The sequence below is a fragment of the Octopus bimaculoides genome, chromosome 2 (genome assembly GCF_001194135.2).
Source record: "Octopus bimaculoides isolate UCB-OBI-ISO-001 chromosome 2, ASM119413v2, whole genome shotgun sequence".
Lineage (NCBI taxonomy): Eukaryota > Metazoa > Mollusca > Cephalopoda > Octopoda > Octopodidae > Octopus > Octopus bimaculoides.
Genome location: NC_068982.1, coordinates 68,295,518 through 68,300,517, shown reverse-complemented (window position 1 = coordinate 68,300,517; position 5,000 = coordinate 68,295,518).

The window sequence follows — 5,000 nt, the reverse complement described above, 5'->3', positions numbered from 1 at the left end:
GCGGTGAGTTGTAAAAAGTATCACCATCATCGCGTATGTCATCTTCGTCGCCAGCGCTTCGGTCGTCATCATCATCATCATCATTACTGCCGCCGCCACCTCCATCGCCACACCACAACCACCACTGCTGCCGTCGTCGTCGTCATTTGGTTTTTAAAAAAAAAATATCTGAGGTTAATTACTTAGAGACAGCGTGATCGATTGATCAATATATAGATAAATAGGTAGATAGATAAATTGATGCAAGCATACATAAATTTTACAGCACGTTCAGAACGCTTCTCAGCACACAATAGTGTACTTTTAGTTGGAGTTCAATACACACACAACAAACACACACACATTACGCGCACTCGGAGTCAATATTTATCTCGTACACTAATAGGATAAATTACTGAACCTTTTGGTATTGGAAACGATCAGTTCTATCGATTTTGAAGAGTAGCGTGGGAGGTTGGTGGGTGGATAAGTAAACAAGTGTAGTGACATGCATTCCTTTTCCAATGGTTATTAGTGGACATTCGTAGTAAAAGGGGGCGGGTGGTTTCAGCTGGAAACCTAAATAAGTGTTTCACACACAGCATCATTATCACCACTACCATCATCATCTCCCCACCATCACCAACATTACCATTATTGTCTTCAACATAGTCATCATTATTGTTGTCCTCATTGTCAACATCATCGTCGTCGTCATTGTCATCATCATCACAAACACCACCACCACCACCACCACCACTGCCGCCATCACCACCACAACCTATTATCTTAACATTATCATTGTTGTCTTCAACATCAATTGCAGCAGCAACATCATCACCACTGCATCCTCCACCTTCTTCTCCACCTCGCTCCCATCCACCTCCTCTTTCTTCTCCCCCACCACCTCCTTCTCCTCCCCCCACTCCTTCTCCCCCACAACTTCCTTCTCTAACTCCACTCTACTCCACTACCACCACCTCCACTGCCCCTCCTCTGCAGCATCATCACCATCATCATTATCCTCCTTTTCCTCCTCATCATCACTGTTATCAACACCCACCACCACAATCACCATCACCACCACCACCTCGACATCATTAACATCGTCATTGTTGTCATCATCATCATCATCATCATCATCATCATCATCCTTCCATTCAGTTATGAATTAAAGTCTTTGATAAATCAGCATCTCTCTTAGCTTTTTACCAACTTTGAGTTCCAATAATATTTGGTTTGATGTAGCAGCTCTGTGTTGTACACCTACCACAATTAATTACTTTACACTTCATCTTCGAGAATATTTTTTCACCACCTGACCCCCCAATCATCTATTCATGTTATATATTTCTCAAGAGAGATACTAACATATGCTTCTCAGCCCTATGGTTTTGGGTTCAGTCCCACTGCAGGGCACCTTGCACAAGTGTCTTCTACTATAGCCCCAGGCTGACCAATGCTCATCATATATTATTGCTAAATATCTTCATGTGCACGTGCACGCATGTGGGTGTATGTGTGTGTACTAAGTATGTATATCTTTGTGTTTGTGTCTGTCTCCTCACTGCTTGACAACTAGTGCTGGTTTGTTTATGTCCCTGTAACTTAGTAGTTTAGCATGAGAGACTGATAGAGTAAATACCTAAATTTACAAAGATAAAGTACTGGGGAAATATTAGTTTGACTATAGAGGTGCCACAGCATGGCCATGGTCCAGTGACTGAAACAAATAAACAATATAAGATACCATTGCCAAAAACTATACCTCAGTGACTGGGCTTTATCTCCATAAACAGAGAAGACATCAACCCTGATCAGTTGCTGATATTTTACAGAGCCTGTGTGTGCTCCACATTAGAATAATGCTTATATATTTTGGGATGCTGTTGCTTATGCATACAGGTATATTGTGATTGCATAAAAAAGCTCAAAAAAACTGTTTGATAAAGACTCACTCCCAACTGCTGTCTCACAAACACAGTTTCTTCTTTCTACTTCTTGATACCTACTACATAATGAAGGTGCATAGCCTGGTGGTTAAGGTGTTGCACTCATGATCACAAGATCATGGTTTCATTTCACAGATTGAGCAGTCTGTTGTGTTCTTGAGTAAAGCATTTCATTTCACATTACCCTGTGACCATTTAGACATCTGAGATGTGATACACAGTGCATTTGCACCAGGCAATTTGCACCAAGAATTTTATGGTGGGAGTGAGCTAATGTACACACAAATAGTTGATCCTCATAAACAAATTATTAAATAAATTATCTGTGCAGGTTGTTTAGCAAGAAATTGTGGAAGCTTCATCTGTTTGTTTATGACACAAGAATCCATCAACATATCGACTAAAACAGCTTCTGCTCACTTAAAGTACTGCTTACCTTGTTCACCTAGGCCCACTCAACAAATCTACCTCTCCTCCTCTCATTCGTATTTTCTCATCCTTCGGGTCCTCCATTATACACTACGTACAATCATTTCTCTCCACAAATGCAACTATCTGAAATTTTACCAAGCCTACATTTTGTCTGTTGTTCTTGCCTTTAAAAAGTTCAAATTTTGGCACAAGGCCAGCAAATTTGGGTGAAGAGGTAAGTCAATTACTTCGACCTCAGTGCTCAACTGGTACTTATTTATTTTTTTTTTTCTCCGAAAAGGAGAAAGACAGAGTTGACCCTGACAGAATTTGAGCTGAGAATATGAAGATGGACAAAATGTCACTAAGCATTTCATCCAACATGCTAATGATTCTGCCTGCTTGCTGCCTTCAAGGTTCAAACTGAATATTAACCACATCAATTGCACCAATGTGAGAAGGCCTATAACAGTCATGAATACTGAGTAATTAATTGAACCCTCCACCTATTTCCAAGTAAGGTAATATTCCCCCATGGCTTGACATTTTCATGAAAGATTGGAAACAAATGATATCACTAGTATGATGATGATACTTGTATACAAGCTCAGCTAAATTTCTCAGAAACAACTCCAACACGCTTAAAGGTTTTAAGTCTGATAGTTCTCATTTCCCATTATACAAAAGCATTTTCTTACAACAATTAATTAAAAAGACTGCTATTGTCTCTCTGCATATATTAAGAAAAGCTTTTAACACACTTTTTCAACTCAACTGATTTTTCAAATTAACCTTTATATTGATTTATAAAAGAAAATATATCTTCACATTCTTGAAGAAGTTCGTCTATTGAACAGGCTGAGTAACTTTATTATCAGCAGGTGTAAAACAAGTATTATATTTTTACCAAGTGCTGTCTTTTATCTTTTCTATTTTACTTGTCTCAGTCATTGGAAGGTGGCCATGCTGGGGCACTGCCTTGAAGAGTTTTACTTGAGTAAATCGACTACTGTACTTAATTTTAAACCTCATACTAATTTCATTGGTCTCTTTTGCTGAACTACTTAGCTATGAGGATGTAAACAAACTGACACCAGTTGTCAAGCAATGGCGGGGGGAGGCAGACAAACACACACACACACACACACACACACACACACACACACATGTAGACATTGCAGTATGATATAGTCCTTGGACTCATCAGATCCAGTCAACTTGTCCATTCTATGCCAGCATGAAACATGGATATTAAATGATGCGATAATGATACATTCATACATGCATACATACATACATACATACATAAATATGTATGTGCCATCATCATATTTATGCCTGCATCATTATCATCATCATCTTCATCATCACCATTTAATGTCCATTTTCCATGCTGGCATGAATTGGACAACTTGACAGGAGCTGGCAAGGCCAGAGCCTGCAACAGGTTCCATAGTCTGTTTTGGCTTGGTTTCTACAGTTGGATGCCCTTCCTAACACCAGCCATGTTACTGAGTGTACTGGTTGTTTTTTATATGGTACCAGCACCAGTGCTTTTTATGCAACACCAGCACCAGTGTTTTCTATGTACCAATAGTACCAGTGCTTTTTATGTGGCACCAGCATCAGTGTATTCAATGTATGTGCTTTGCTTGTTCTCCAGTTTGCTGTGGTATAGCATCTGAGAGATGATTCCCTCATTACACTGGGTGCTAAAACACCTAAAAGTCATAGACAGGTGAGACAACTCACCCCCATTCCCATTCAGAAGAGATGGATATTGATGTTTCACCATTTTTGTGGCTTATCATCATCATGTTTGTGAAATATTAGTATCTATCATTCCTGAATGGGATCGGGGTTGAGTGGTCTTGTCAGCAAATGATTTTGCCAACATTTATATAGTCATGGACTGGTATTTGAATTTGCCCCACCTGCTCAGTTAATTCTGCCAGATACTAACTTCACTGATAAGTCACAAAAATGGTGAAATAACAGTGTCCATCACTCCTGAATGGGATCAAGAGGGAGTTGTCTTACCTGTCTATGACATTCAAGTGTTTTAATGCCCAGTGTAATGAGGGAGTTGTTTCTCAGGTACTATACCGCAGTGAACTAGTGAACAAACAAAACACATATGAAGCAGGCTAAAGTGACATGTCGTATCAGTTCGATATGATGTAGTCCACTACCAAATGTAGCGTGTAGATGTAACGCTTGAAGGTTCTCGCGTCGGATTAACAGTGAATATTACAAAATCAACACCAAGAAGGAAGAAGTATTATTTACATATATTTATTCGTTTGTCAGACATGTAGTAAGAGATACAGCAGTAATTGTAGTGGCAGTGACAACAAGTTCGCTTGCTAGTTGGTAGTTGAAGCGTAGAAGTTGCTGTCTGCCAGTAGAGAGGGAAAGAGTAAGGAACGCATGGTGCTGACTAGAAAGGAAGAAAGGATAAATGTGGCATCGTCTTTCTGGTGGGCGAAAGCTTCTCTTCGTATGTCGAGTAGAGGGTAAAGGGAAAGTGCTGCTCTTGGTCATGGCTGACACAAATGAGGAAGAGATAGGAAATGCTCTCTGTTATATAGACTATGGTCAGTGATGTAGGTCAAACCATAAACAAAGGACTGACTAGCACAGGTCCTTGGGGGGGGG